Genomic DNA, 15,259 nt, shown 5'->3' with positions numbered 1-15,259 from the left:
TGAATGGACATTCAACTTAAAATCGGTAGGCCTAACAGCAGCCAATCAGTGGAAAAAATATTCTTGTTCTGTGCCATTTTTCAGTTGTTAAATATTCCACAAAAGAATAGCAGTATATTGTTGGTTGAATTCAACCAATCAGACCTAAGGAGCCGGTTAGATTGGAACAATACAGGTATACCAACGGTTGAGTACAAACGATCAGATTGACAAAAGGTTCGGAATGCAGGTTCCGTGGGCTGAGTACAAACAATCAGCTTGACAAAAGAAAACAGAATATACATATATCACCAGCCACAGTCAGTCTGGAGCAATACAACCGAGACCGCGCTGGGTTGAAGACTTTACCCCAACACGAGGAGGTTGTACAACAACTTTAATTTAACAGCATTCTTAATATCGGTGTACTGATGTGTTGTTCAATAACGCTTGCTAAATTGTTGATGTCCGCAGTTTGTTTTTCTTATATCTATCCCGCGCAAGTTGCAGTAGAAAAAATACAGAAAAGGTTGAATTCGTGGTGTTTTTGAGTCAATACTTTCTAAATGCTTATGTAGCTGTAACTACATCTATTTTTTCCCTTTATATATATTTACCAACTTTTGCACGGAGGCGATCGGGTTCTCCTGCCTGTTTTTTTAAAATCTACAAATAAATGTGAACCAGTCAGGGCAAATATACAAATATATTGCAGGCTGAGTACAAACGATCAGATTGACAAAAGGTTCGGAATGCAGGTTCCGTGGGCTGAGTACAGCTAGTCTGGAACAATACAACCAGACTGCTTAAAGGGGACAGCAAGTCGCTTAGTACAATAGGCGCCACCACCCGCTACGCTCAGAGGCGTTAAATTCATTTACATTTAAAACCCAGCTCACACCATCTCGACGCACAGCCAGACTGAGCTAAAGGGGAAACCAAGTCGCTGAGCATAACAGAGCCGGTACCGCGAAATGTCCAGGGGATGAATCTAAATGATTAAAACATTTCTTTGACAAAAGGATCGGGATGCAGGTTCCATGGACTGAGTACAGCTAGTCTGGAGGAATACAGCCAGACTGTGCTAAAGGAGACAGCAAGTCTGGAGCAATACACGCATATTGACGTCATCACCCCCCACCCCCTACAACTTGTTAAAATTGTATTGTGTAACAATAAATCATGCCTGGCTGCAACTCTATCGATGGCAGCTCTCCTTCTATTTAGTGTTTGTAGCTTCTTGGCACAGCTTCGTCCACCTGCTACTAGTAGCTTCACCGCATCAGTTCAGCGTTACACCTGCTGATGACGTTGCTGTGATTCACTTTGTCTGGTATTTTTGTACATATGTTTTGGCAGTTCTGTGATCATGTCAAAGCAGCAACTTATATTAAAAAGTGTTTTATTTCCGTTTGAAAGCTGCACACTCTCATGGAAGGACAACATAAAATCGCTCTTATAAACATGTAATTACTAAAATCACAATACCCTGACTTTGTATGCCTCTGAAAAATGAACCCATTTAAATAAAGAAATCCCTCCATGGGTGATACCACGATAGACAGCGTTCATATTATAGCGTTAACACTGGTTAACGCTATAAAATGGATGTGTGATAGAACAACGGTACCACAACACTTTTAAATTTCTATAATCAGAATACCAAAATTGTTTCCGTTGTTTTAAAAGGTTTATGTCAGTCTGACTTTTCCCCATCGATACACTTCCCGACCACCCTGCACCTTAGGGGGTTAAAAAAAAAATTGACGAGCACATTGCGCAAAACTCTGAAACAGGAGAAGCGGGACATAAAACATACCAGATGTGAATTATGGCATTAAAAACAGAGAATCCGACGCTGAACAGTGAAAAATCAACACATGATGTGAAACACATGACGATTAGGCGGTGGAGCAGGTTATAAGTGAAAATTACTGGTGGTCAATAAACAATAAAATAAATCTAGCAACAGGAAAGAAACTAAAGTGGGTGCCTTTAAATCTCAACTTAAAACCCACCTGTTTAAAGTTGCTTATGGCTAAATTAGGGTTAGAGTGTGGGTTTTGATGTCTTTGATGTTTTTAATGTTTTTATCTTTACTTTTTATCTATTTATTAATTTCTTTGAATTCCTCTTTCTCTGTGTTTAGTTTTTAATGATGTACAGCCCCACACCCTGTAGAGGCGCGGGTACTATCCCCCACTCGTAGCCCTATTTGAGTTAGAGTCCCTTCAGTAAAACGTGGGTTAGAGTCCCAGTTAAACTGCGTTTAACTAAAGTCCTTCACGGTTTAGAGTCCCATTTGATGGCATTTCAACTAAAAATCTAGAGGTTGGAGTCCTTGTTAAACGCCGTTTTTGTCTAAAGTCCCAGAGGGTTAGAGTCCTAGATCAGGACATGATTGCGAGCGTCGTCCCCCCTGGCTGAAAAGGGGTTTTTATGTTTAATGTTTTTATCTTTTTAATATTTTTTTCTCAAAATCTCTTTCTCTTTCTTACTGTTTATTCAATGTCACATGCTGTTTTCTTTTAATTATGTAAAGCACTTTGAAATGCCTTGCTTCTGAATTGTGCTATACAAATAAAAGTTTATTTGATTTGATTTGAACAGTCATAAATATTCATGAAGACTTATTCATGTTCATGACAGGTGTTATGTCATGTTTATTACAGTGTCATGTTGGCCTTATTCACACCCCTTCAAATAAAGTGTTACCAAACAGCCTTTTATTAACCACTCAGACTACCAATACAAAGAAGACACAATAAGAACTGTCAGATGACTTTATCTGCCCATGAAAATAAGTCAGAAATTGTCCAAATAGTTTGGATGTAGATTTTTCTTTCTTTTCTTCTTATGGAAAGTTTGTTTACATCTTAGAAGGGAGATGAAAGGCCTATGTTTGACCTGTTTTGCATTAACATTTTGCACATAGGTTTGTGGTGCATTTCTCTCTTCAAGAAAATATATAAACTTCACAAATATCTCACAAATGTGATATTAACATACATGGAAAAAACCTTATAGCAGAAAGTACAGTGGCCACCATAAGACTTTCAGAATTCAATTATGCTGCATGAACTGATCAGTACATTATTTATGTACCTCTCCATAGTTTCCCGCTCAGGTATAGAAATACTATAAAGTCAACTATTGGGCAACGGAGCCCCAGGCAGGAGATCAATAGCACAGTCGTATGGTCTGTGAGGAGGTAGGGACGCGGCTTTGGACTTACTGAAGACCTGCGCCAGATCGTGATAATCAGCAGGAACTCCGGAAAAATCAGGAGGATCCGCCTCATCGCCGTTAGCAGGGGAAGGACCTGGAGGAACGGCTGAGCGGAGACAAGTTGAATGGCACAGAACTGACCAAGAATCGATGTGTCTGTCGGACCAGTTTATATTTGGATTATGTTGTTGTAACCATTCGAACCCTAAAACTAAAGGTGAGCTCGCCGCGGGAAAAACGTAAAAGGAAATGGATTCAGAATGATTGCCAGAAACTGTTAACTGGAGTGGTTTTGTCTGGTGGGTTATCTGAGGCAGAGCTTTCCCGTCGAGGGCGGAAACCCGAAGAGGGGTGTGTAGGGGAACTGTTTCTATAGCCATTTGCTGAACAAGATTAATATCCAGTAGATTCCATTCACAGCCGGAATCTAACAGCGCCGACAGGGTCATAGTGCGGTCTTGAAACTGAATAGTTGCGGGCAACAATAAACGAGGTGAGTCCGATCTACTTTGATGGTCCGTCAGTTCCCTCGTAGTTACTGGCGTACCCTGGCTTTTAGCAGTATGGGGCAGTCGGCCACAAAGTGCCCTGCTTCTCCGCAGTATAGACAGAGCTTGGCCCGCATTCTTCGCTGTCTCTCCTCAGGAGTCAATCTAGCTTGGCCAATCTGCATGGGTTCTGGATCAGAAGGACCCTGCTCTCTCTCTGCTGGCACTGAGTAGCGGGGAACGCGAAGTGATCGGGGTACTGCGCTTCGACTGCTTCTTTCTTTAGCCCGAGCACGAATACGGTTATCTATTCTTATGGACAGTTTAATTAAATCCTCGAGGGAACCGGGCTCGTCTAAAGTAGCCAGTTCGTCCTTTAGGGAATCATTTAGAGCATCCAAATATGCACTCTTTAGCGCTGGGGTGTTCCAACCCGAGGCAGCGGCTTGGATGCGGAAATCAATTGAAAAATCAACTACAGATCTCTGCCCTTGTTTCATCTTCAACAGAGCTCGGGAACTCAGGGACTTATCGGTCTCTTGATTGAAAGCCTGTTTAAACTCGGTTAAGAATTCAGCAAATGAGCAGCCGTACTCGGGGGAGGAAGAAAACTTGGCTTCAGCCCAGTCTAGGGCGCGGTCAGATAGATGTGCAATAATATAAGATATTTTGGCAGAATCTATGACGAATCTATGAGGTGAGTGATTGAATTGAATATTACATTGCATCAAAAATCCTCTGCATCTTCGAGGATCTCCGTCAAACCTGGATGGATTTGGCAGCTGACAGTCGGAAGACGTGGACTGGATTTGGACTTGGACCCCGGAGGCTGGATCTGGAGACTGCGAGGGTCTTGGTGCGGACTCTGAAGTGGAGGTCTGGGGAAAGTGACTGCGGAGAAAACTGGTTAGCTCAGCCAAGCGGTGGTTATGTAGAGCTCTCCGGATTGTTTCTGCTGGGACATCCGTTTGGCCAGAGTGTTCTGTCATGTCGGGTTTAATATTCTTAGCCCACATGCAGAAACACTCACAGGGAGAGACTGGTGTTTAGAACATAAGGGTTTATTGTTAATCTAACAAACGCAGTTCCACTGACAATCACAGCGGGTCTTCTTCACGGGGGCGGGGGGGTCCGGGAGCAACCGCTCACTGAAGGAGAGAGATGAGGTGAGTTCGAGGCGAGGAGAGGAGAATAAACTCAATAAAACGGGAACGGAAGCTCTTACTTGTGGAGGTCAGGATAGACCCGAGGAGGGGGGAGAAAACCAGGCGGTGAGTTGTTCGAGGGGGATGCTGGGCAGAGAGACAGCGTTTCGGCGGGCGGACAGGTGTTCCTAGTCAGCAAGGAGGAGCAGGGATGCTGGCTACCAAGGTGCCTCGAGAGGGTTCCTCCAAAAGAAGGGGGGGAGACTCGGGATCTTCCGGAGGTTTTGACAAGCATCCTGGAAAGAAGGATCACAAAGGTGAGTTCTTAGATTTCAATCTGTTCTAAGATCAACAAGAGTGCTCAATGCGGTTTCTAGGTGGCTCAGTGTACCAGTTCAGGCAAAACACTCTGGCGAAGATGTGCAGGTAGCCAGTTGCTCATATACTCCACCAGAAGATGACAATACCCAACAGGTGCGTCTGGTTAGGACCTGTTGGCACGCCCTCCAGGACCCTGCTGTCATCAAGCGCCCTCTGGTGGATGATCTGGAACAGAAACCAGCAGACCCACCAGCCTGGTACCCAACATTATGATCCCAGATAGCCATCCTGATGTTACATTTTGAAGCCAGATGCTCAACCTGATTTTTCCATTAGACATCAGATGGTTTTCCTGTTCTGACCTTGTGAAATCAAATGAAAATTCTGTTCTCACCTTTTGATGTGGCATGTTCATACTTACTTCACAGTGAGAACAATTATTTATGTGAATAAGTATCACATAAATATCTGACCTCTGATACTCCTCCTGATCTCACCTTATGACCCCAGGTTTTTAGTTTTTGCTACGCTATGATCGCAGATGCTCATCCTAGTTTCACTTTCTGACCTCAGACTTTAATCCTGAATTCCTCTTATGACATCAGATACAAAGACTGTTAACATGTCAAAAGGTGATCTGACCTTTTAACATCATATTGTTATCTGATCTCTGATTTTCCTAATCTCATCATTTGACATCATATTCTCTCTGTGAATTGATGTGCAAGTTCAGATGTTAATCCTGACCTAACATTATGACCTAAGATGTTCATCATCATTTCACAATGTGTGAACAGAGCTTCATCGTGATTTTGTCAGATGATCTAAGATTTCATATTATGACCCAGAACAGGAGAGCCTAAATCCAGTCCTCCGGAGCCATCCTGCAACTTCTAGAAGCATTTCTTCTCCAACACTCCTTAATCAAACCAGACGTCTGCACTGCTGACTGACTGCTGGTGATCTGAACACTATTGAAAACATTATGTTTGGTTATTAGCATAGGAAGTAGGCTCCATAACGGAACTAAACCAGTCCTTAAAAGACAAGAAATATGCTTGGCAAATAGCTTTTTTTCATAGTAAGATGTATGACACGTTTTCATACACATATACACTCATTCACAATTACAGATACTCCCATATACCCATAAATACATACTTGTTATTAATAGCCATTTGTACACACTAATCATACATAGACAAGCATTCATGTATAGATTATCTTTAAACCACAGAAAATGGGTTAAAAGACAGAAAGACCTTCTTTCAGAGGCTCATGGACACAGGCAGGTCAGTTTTGTTCATTTTGATGACGTTGTTTCATGCTATTTAGTCTTTTAGACTCACAAACAAAGCTTAGAGGATATAACTTGGCAAACAATCTCTGGTTCAGGTCTAATTAATATGCACAAAGCAGAAGGTACCTTCAAAATGTATTTTTCTAGTTCTCCACCTGTAATCTTTTATTAAAATCTATGTGACTTGAACTGTGCGGTGCACCCACACAATGTAGGTATCAAAACATGCAACTACAGGCCAATGTAATTATTCAAAACCTATGCCCAGAACTCCTGCAGGAACCAACAAAGTCAGGGAAAGAAGCAATAATCAAAATTAACTAGATTTCAGGTTTTGCTGTGTCGCCACATTTTTACCTAGAAACATAGTTTAAGGCACATCTCAATTTTCCAGGACACATCTTGATGATCCCCAAGACTTTTGAGAACATATTCTGTGGACTGATGAGACAAAGGATGATCTTTTTGTAAAGTGTGTGTCCCATTATATCTTGTGTAAAAGCAGCATTGCATTTTAGAAAAAGAACAACATAGAAACAGCAAAACATGGTGGTGGTGTGATGGTCTGGGGCTATTTTTGCTGCTTCAGAACCCAGAAGACTTGCTGTGATAAATGGAACCATGAATTCTGCTGTCGACCAAAACATCCTGATGGAGAATGTTTGGCTACCTGATCTCAAGCTGAAACCGGCTTGGGTTCTGCAGTAGGACATCAATCCAAAACACACCAGCAGGTTCATGGATAAAGAAAAACAAAATGCAAGCTTTGGAGACCTCAGATGAATCAGTTCAGGTCAAAGTCCTGACCTGAATCATATTGAAATGCTGTAGCATGACCTTAAAATACAGGTCCTATTGAAAAACCCTCCAATGTGACAGAATTACAACAATTCTGAAAAGATGAATGGACCAATATTCCTCCACAGCCAGAAAGGCCTCACTGTATGTTATTAGAAATAGTGCTCAATCACTTTTTCACACAGGGCCATGTAGCAGGGATGTGAACTTGTTTTTTTGTTGTTTTTTTTTGCGTTATTTGATGTCTGGAAGCACTGTATTGTTTTTGTTATTTTGACCATTTCTCATTTTCTGCTAATAAATACAACATTTTTTAGACGGCGGGATAGACGGACAGACAGACAGATAGACAGATAGGTAGGTAGTAGTCATGTCTGTCATAAAGTGCTGTGCACATAATATTCAATTGCCATTACAACAAAAACATATTAAAGTTAGAAAAATAAAACATTGCTAACCTTGCTCAAATCTTTGTGTTTGAGCTCAGTTTGCTAACAAATACATCTTAGCAAATAATACCCAATCATCAGTGATTGCTTTTTTAGCTTGGCCAATTAAACTGGGCCCCTTATCACATATCATCCATCCATTTTCTGCCGCTTATCCGGGGTCGGGTCGCGGGGACAGCAGCTTCAGAAGGGAGGCCCAGACTTCCCTCTCCTCAGCTTCCAGCTCCTCCGGAGGAATCCCAAAATGAGAACCAAACTACCTCTCTCTCTCATCAATTCTCACCTCACATTGTAAAGTCCTCCCATCAGTCACACTGCAGTGACCTCACTAAAACATCATACAGCTTGTCACAGTCCTCTCAGTAGTGCCAAAGCAAAAGGCAGGGAGGATGAAAGGGGGGTTTCTCTCACTTCGATCCTCTCAGGAGGTTCCTCGTTGCTATAGGTGTGTGGTGCACAAAAGCCCAGGAGAGCTCTGCATTAATAATATTAAAATAAACTGCTCAAATACATTTAAGGTCAAAATGACTCATACTCTATAGTAGAGCTATACTTATTTTAATTTAACCAAGAAGTTTGCCTCCAATAGGAAAAGTAATAGATACGGTATAACTCTATTGATATTAAAGCAATGTAAAAGAGGTCCAGGGAAAAATATTTTTACTCGGTTTATGAAAAACAGGACGCTAAAATGTATTTATCTGCTTCTCACCCCATTTAAAAATCTTTAATGCATGACATAAGTGTGCTTTCACAAGTTTTTTTGTGGTTTTAGGATGTGACAGACTGACGCCCCCCATATCCAACCCGACCTTGATATTTGCCTCACTCTTCACCGTCCCTCAGTCACATAGAGCTGCGACTGTGGGACGGTTAATGACACTGTGTTTGAAGTTGAACAGGAAGGAGTTTTTGAAGGAAATTGCTGTACTTTTATGCTGCCAAGATCGACTAGTACTAAAATTGGTTTCTGATTCATAGCTGCATATAGAAATTGCACTACCTTCCATGCTTTGAGTTAGAAGCTGATATAACTATAGATGTTTTTGATCAGTTATAGCAAAAGAGAACTGTATACTGTTAGGATCTGATGCTTTTGCTTCATTAGGTTTGATTCCAGCTTCCTCCTGCTTCATGTCGATGTGCCCTTGGGCAAGGCACTTATCCCCAAATTGCCTACCGATCTGCCTATCAGTGTATACATGTGTGTGCATTTGTGAGTGCGAATGAGTGAATGTGACTCTAGTGTAAAGCACTATGAGTGGTCAAAATGTCTGGAAAAGTTTACTTTGTTTGCAATGTGTAATGGTTTGCTGCAAACGTTGCTGTGTAGTATGGTTAATAGATGCCAAAGTAGGAGGACACCTCAAACAGTCTGAGCAGAAGAAGTAAAAAGGGAAGTTTTGTCGGCTGAGTGGGAGCATTTGATGAACATAGTAGAGGAAAGGTGAAGTGTGTAGGTGGATATTTAAAAGTAGACATTTGTGTGTTTTGTGGCCAGCTGAGAGCGATCAGAATCTATTTGACCCACTTGGAAAATGTGTGTGGGGGTGGAGAAAGCAGAGTAGAGGTCAAATGCAGCCAGTAGAACAAGTGTGATGGATAGGAGACACAATTTCACTTCCATTACCCGCATAAGATATGTTGTTTTTTTTAATGATAGACTGATAAGGGATAAAGTCTAGCCAAATAAACAGTACCAGAAAATATAGAATTAAAAACACAATATTTTTTCAGCTAAGAAATTACTTTACCATTCTTGCCCCACTCATCAATCATTCTTTTTCTATCTTTTTTTTCAAAGAAAAAATAATAACACTCATTTCTTTACATGGAGATACTAAAATAATTATGGAACATTGATGGGCAAATGTTTCCTTTTTGACTTTCATTACAAAAAAGTTGAGAAAATCATTATTGTCAGCTGTTGTTAAAAGAATCCAAAGTTTCCTGAGGTGGATCGTTTTCACTTTTCTAGAGACTTGCCATATGAGTGTTATTGTTTCAGTGTGAAATTAAAACCATGGAGAACTTTGCTTTCAAAAGATTTGATTTCATTAAAGACTCTCTGCTGGTGCAAGACATTTTTCTAACACATTTATGACATACTTTTGGCATTCAGGGAAAGATTAGGATGCATCAGACACTTATAGAGAGCAAGAGGCCATGAAGTGTTGTAGAGCTCAAAGGGCAAAAAGGTGGGAGTTGGTGATGGAGGAGTTCTGGAAAAGAAAGCACTTGGTGGACTTTGGAGTGTCCTTGAACTCGTCTCAGAGTTCATGTCTCCCACGTTAGCTCTGCTCAGGACGTGGTAATGAGCAGTCACATAGTGTGAGTGTTCTTGAGAAACTAGGCCACATGGGGTTGGGGGTAGCTCACTCCTCACCAACCCCAGTGAAGTGCAGTGATGGTTGACAGCTTGTCCTCCCAGTCTCTGTGCCAAGGTGAGTCACATCGCAGAGGGAAAAATGAACCAAGCTGGACTTTTTGGAAATATTGGAAGTAAAAGCCAGAGAATCAGATGAAACGTAAAGCCAAAGACCCTATATGTGCTTCTCTGTCTATCCTTTTCTGTGGAAACAGCCTCTTTGTTGTATAAAATATGAGATGGGGTTTTGGAATGGCTTCATTTTTTTTCTCCTTTTCTTGAGCTGTCACACCAGAGATTTGGAATTCATGACATGGATTCACATAATGGGTTGCAAGTCACATGCAAAATGAAAAGCAGCAAAAAGAAAAAAGGAAGGCAGACAGAAGGGAAAGTAAACTCATTTGCAATGGGGAACTACACTTGTAATTAAATTTCAAGCTAAAAGCCATGTTCATTGTGCACTCTAATTTGCATCCAACTTCAATATGCATGAAATTATTTTGCATGAGCAGGCACAGTATCTCCACGTGACACGGTTCAACTGGAAGAAGAAGAGGGGGTGGTGGCACGGAGCAACGTTTACCAATTAGTTGTGATGTGAGCTATCAGCAAGGCTCTGTGATCTTCTTTCTCACATATCTCAACCCATTCTGTTGTCCGTTCTGAGTTCAAACTAGTGTATTAAGTTTGTTCCTTTAGGGCTTCATGCATTTTCATGTGATCATAATGTGTGGAGGAACATCAAGGACTGGTTTACTGAGAGATACTGAAATAACACAAGAATCAAAGTAATGCCCTGCTGTATATCAGGTTGATCTCTCATAGACACATTGCATATTCTTCTTGCAGTTGTAATATTCATAAAGTTGGCAAAAAACTTGTATGGATTGTTTTTGACATATAACTGCCACGAGGAGTCCCAGTGACTCTGGGGCACAGGTTGGAATGTCCTTTTGTAGGTCAGAAACTTGTAGCTCCTCATCATTAGCACTAAAATAACTTCAATTGTTTATCACTGTTAGACACCATTACTTTCCTGATATTGTGATAAATGAACTATGTAAATTGGTATGTTGTTGAATATATATTCAAGCCAAACTACATTCTGTGAAGGTGCAGTCAGGAAGTGAAACAGATGTTTTATCTGGATAAAAAAGTTATTTTTATGTTAGTCAGTAAAAATAACTTTATTCCGCCATGTATACATCAGCTGAACAGACAACCAGAACAGAAGAAGAGAACCCACCCAATCACATATGCTCTTGGCATAACAGTGCCCCTAGCGGATGGACATGTAATACAAACAAAACAAAGGAGTGACAGATTACGTTATTCTAAAAGAATACAGATCATTGAAAGGCATTTTTACTTCTACAGGAGCTGCTGTAACTGAGGAGTCATTGTACTTGATTGTGAGAATGACAGTGGCCCTACCACATAGTTTCTTACAAGCCTCATAAAGCATGAATGTGCCTTGTTAAAGATGAAATGGTAATTATCAGTCCCCACCAGACCATACAGCTATTTGTGGATGTTAGTTTTCACTCACTGGCAGGGCATGTGTGTGTGCAAGTGTGTGTGTGTGTGGGTGGGCATACGGGGTGTTCCAGGAATTCATGCTAGCATAGGTATGAGCTCATTGACTGCTCATTGCCCATATCGGAAATCACCACAATCGATTAAAATAGTTCATCAGATCAATTACACTACAGCGCTGAGATCAATCACAGTCAGTCACCATGTCTAAATTTGCAAGTTTTAAACCAAACATCTCAGTTTTCCTGCTGGTTATCATATTAAGAAGTTAAAAAGAAGTCACTTTGTTTCAATTTAGAAATGTTAACAATAAACTGGCTGTTTGGTGGAAGGATAATTCTACAAACTACAGACTTCATCCAAACTCCATCATGATGTTTTGTTTTGAGTTTCTATTTGTCACCATTTAATGCTCAGCAAACACAGACATGATGTTACTTCTGTCACTTCCAGTGTTGTAATGATGTTTCAAGAACAGTTTTAAATATTGTATTTTCACAAAAAATGGTAATTAAATTACAAAAATATACTGAATCATACTGCATATTAGCAGCTCAAAAAGTCTTTGTATCAACACAAACAAAGACTTGTACATATTTTCAACATTATTTGAATATTATATAACTACAGTAAAATATACAGGCTGTTACTTTATGAAAACATAAATCAAAACCACTTATGCATCATTTATATTTATCAAAACAGATTTCTTGCAAAATTACAGTCATGTAACATTTTATTTTTTACTCATAAAACAATATAATAATATTCTAGTCACAGAATCTGCTCTGAGTGCCGAACAGTACACACACACCTTGTGATTACATCCACACAGCGATAACATCTGTAACATGGACACAGCTGGGCAGGAAGCTACGGCCAGGGTTTCCCCCAGTGTATCATAAGCCTGGCGGTGCGCCAGGTCTAGACAGCGTTTCACTGGCAATGTTGTCCAGTAACATATAGTTACCCAGTAATATTTTTACATTTCCTGTCTACTTAACATCTTTTAATAGAAAAACGGTGGAGCAAGTTTTCCGGTTGAAACCCTGTAAGGCGAGTATAGTTTTCAAGAAAAATCACATTTACTAACGCTATTGCAGTCATTATAAACATCCCATACTCATTTTGTAAACTTAGTTAAAATAAATATAGCTATTAACCTCATGACATAATTTTTACCTGTGAAGGGGAATGAGACAAAACCACTCGAGACATGATCAGTAAAGAAACTCTCAAAACTTAAAATCTGAAAAGGTTGAACTCTATAAATATTATATACAATCATAACCAGAAAAGCAATATTAAAAAAAATGCATTTTAAATTTATGCATCCCTTTACTGTATTGGTCTGTAGCTTTTAACTTGGAAGACCAAAATAATCATTCATAGATCACTAGATCTGCAATCACAGGGCGTCTTGGCAGGGACGCCCTGTGGGAGGGAAACGAGTTAGCTGGGGGGTTAGACTAATTTAAAACAATATTATTTTTGCTTAATGTTTTTTTTTCTCTTTTTTTAATCTAGAACAGTTTTATAACTACGACACATAGAGTTGTGCTTTTACTATGAAATTACTGTTGTCATTTAAACTAATTTTGATTATTCTGTGGCAATAGAAGAGCTTTGCAGGTATTCAGCAGAGTAATTATTTGTTGGGGGTGTTTTTCGATAAGAGTCAATATTTATTATTATCAATGATCATCTTTTACCGACCTGTTAGTTTAGTCAGCCAGAGCAACAGGATTTTCTTACAGCTTGCTACTAAACGTTGTCTTTATTACTATAAATCTAACAGGAGTAGTCTAAGGTTGTCAATTTTTATGAAGACACAAACAGGCTCCAAGCTGTGTGCTGAGAGATTCGAGTTAGATACAGCTGGACTCATCTTAAGGCACAGCTCTAACACCAGTCTCCTCGAATTGCCAAGGAAACGGATTTTTTTTTTGAATCCCACGTTTTTAGCAACAGGGCAAATCAAAGTACTTAACATGATGGCAGGTTAAAATTTTTTTTATATTTAATGATGTTCCAGTTTAAAATCAAAGGAAACTAAGTAAATGAGTTTTTAGTCTTGATTTAGAAGAATTCAGTGTCCCAGCAGTTTTGCAATATTCTGGAAGTTGGATCCAGATTAGTAGCCTGGCTATTATCTTCTGTTAAGGAAGAATTTTTATACAATTAAATTTAGCAAAAAAATCTGGCTCTGATTCTTCCTGTTGATCCCGGGTTTTCTCGCGTGGCCACGTGTGGGGACAGAAACACAACAATGTGTGTTGACGTCACAGAGCTACAGAATTTTAATCCAATCAGAAGAACGTATAAGATAAAACAGGAAACTGAAGAAACACAGATACAAACATGGTTGCCTGAAGACAGAAAAATATCAAGGACGTCCTTGGAGAAAGAGCTGGTGCAGAAGTAAAATAAATCAGCTTTTTTCTGAATTGTTTCTCTTGTGCACAAACTTTTATACCTGTAGGTGTGTTTTCCTCTTTAATGTATTCAAATAAGGCGTATCTCTACTTGACCAACTGGAAGGCATCTCTGGCCCTTTTTGAATCTAGAAAGCCCCTGAAATTTGTTCACAAGATCAAACACCTTTTGTTAAATAAGGTAGAAGCAGACTCTCTGAATTCATGGTGGTTTATGGCTTTCACAGATCAGTGTGAAAAGTTAGAACTTCCTACTGATTGTTTCCAGACAGACAAAGAGCAGATCAGAGATCTTGACAATCTGCTTTAACTACAAGTAAAATATAGATCAATAGGTCAGAATATGTTATAAATTTTAAAACTATATTAGGCTATTTCAATCAAGTCATGATAAATTCTAAAACTAACTTATTTTAAATGTATTTTCTTAACACTATCCGGCTCTACAGCCATCTGGACAAAGAGAAACAGATGAATGAACCTCACAGGTAGCTGTGAAATTCTGGTTTCTCTTCTGCTCTGCCAGGAACAAACCTTTAATACTGTATTTTAATTCAATGAAAAGTTCTCCAAAAACCCAATTTGTTCTTCTGCACTCAGCATCTCCAAAGTTTAGTCCTGATATCAAACAAAAAGCAATAGATAATATCAACAGAAAATAATGAAGTACAATTCCTGTTTCTAACCTAATATAATATTCAAAATAAGAATTAAGACATTCATTCACCATAAACCTAAGTATTTTCTAATACTAAACAAAACATTTTCATTTGATTCTAATATAGTCAGAAATAATACAATTTCAAATACATCATTGACTAAATTAATTCTAAAACAGGATAATACAATTTTCAGTCAAAACATATTAATAACTAAGAAAAATGTCTTACAAATTAACTGTTAGTTATTTAAAACATTTTATGTTATATTCAGTTTTTTTCACCATGTCAGATGTTAGTTTTATAAAACTTCTCATCCTGGTTACGTGAACCGACCAAAGTTCCCTTCTCACAGTAATTCAAGTGATGCTGTCCTCCACCTTCCTGCATGTTAATTTATGACCTCCTGTCTTTAATGATAAGACTCCAGGGGTCTGAGCCGAAATTCTCTTGCAGATCCTCTATTCTCCTTTGTACTTTAAATGCTTAACCCAGCAATAGTTCTTCGGGTTTTAAATCACTAACACAAACCTGTTCAAACTTAAGGAAT

Source organism: Poecilia reticulata, chromosome 10 (genome assembly GCF_904066995.2).
Source record: "Poecilia reticulata chromosome 10, P_reticulata-male-v2, whole genome shotgun sequence".
Classification (NCBI taxonomy): domain Eukaryota; kingdom Metazoa; phylum Chordata; class Actinopteri; order Cyprinodontiformes; family Poeciliidae; genus Poecilia; species Poecilia reticulata.
Note: the sequence above shows the minus strand (reverse complement) of the source record.